Here is a 938-nt window from a genome sequence, read left to right as displayed (position 1 = left end):
CAGACATAGTCAGATTACCCTCTGATCTGGCCTGGAAAACTCCACCATCCGACATACTAATGGGAAGACACAAAAAAAAGACAAGAAATGTATTCTTTAAAAAAAGTAAATTGTATTATATTTGTTGCGTCTGGATACAATACAGGGACACAAAAATAATCATATGTACATGTGAAATTAAAAAATGATTCACAATTTACAATAGTAATAATAGAAATGCAACATGATAAGTATACTTAGTTGTGGGATTTAGTAAAATAAGTGGGGCTGTTGCAGAGGTCCATGGTGATTTGTACTTAGTGCGTCATGGATTTAAAAACCAAAGGAGATTCAAACTAACCATTAGATGCGAAGGGATTGGAGAAAAGGCATCCAAAGAGAATTAAAGTCAACTGCTTTGGGGGGACTCTGGAAATTGATTGACTTTGAAGCATCCCAAAATTATGCAATGAGAGTCAATTGGGTCTAACAAAGGAGAATATACCCAGGAAGTCATCTAGGAATTAAAAATGAAATAAAGAAAATAGGGCCGAAACCACAACAGCCACCAGCTTTGTCTTCAATATCATCGTTACCAGAGTTATAATTATCAAGTGCACATTGTTATCTAAATTATTCCTCTGGAAGAGAGATTGCATTTTGAGTAACATCAGTCTTTGTTTCTTTGGCAAAGCTGCTGTGGATTAAGTTAAAGTTTCAGCAATCCTATCTGGAAAAGCACAGCGCTTATTACACGGCTCAATTTCCAATTCTCTCACAGGTACACACACAAACCCTCACACTCTCACACAGAATACAAAATGAGTCCGCAGCACAAAACAATCTCCCAGAAAGGCTCAGTGATACAAAAACACAAAAAAGGAAAAACAGCTATTCGGTGAGGTTCGTAAGGGAGGTATAGTAGTAACTATTAATTTTCTCCTTTATTAGGAAGAAAC

At 36.4% G+C, this 938-nt stretch overlaps 1 long non-coding RNA gene across 1 annotated transcript in view; it reads left to right on the top strand.

The window, feature by feature from the left end:
• LOC116695284 (uncharacterized) overlaps positions 1-938 on the top strand; it is an 11,465-nt gene that overhangs the window by 9,859 nt on the left and 668 nt on the right. The gene's annotated exons all lie outside the window — the stretch shown is intronic.

This window comes from Etheostoma spectabile, chromosome 9 (assembly GCF_008692095.1).
Source record: "Etheostoma spectabile isolate EspeVRDwgs_2016 chromosome 9, UIUC_Espe_1.0, whole genome shotgun sequence".
Taxonomy (NCBI): Eukaryota; Metazoa; Chordata; class Actinopteri; order Perciformes; family Percidae; genus Etheostoma; species Etheostoma spectabile.
This window is presented reverse-complemented; position numbering and strand designations above follow the sequence as displayed.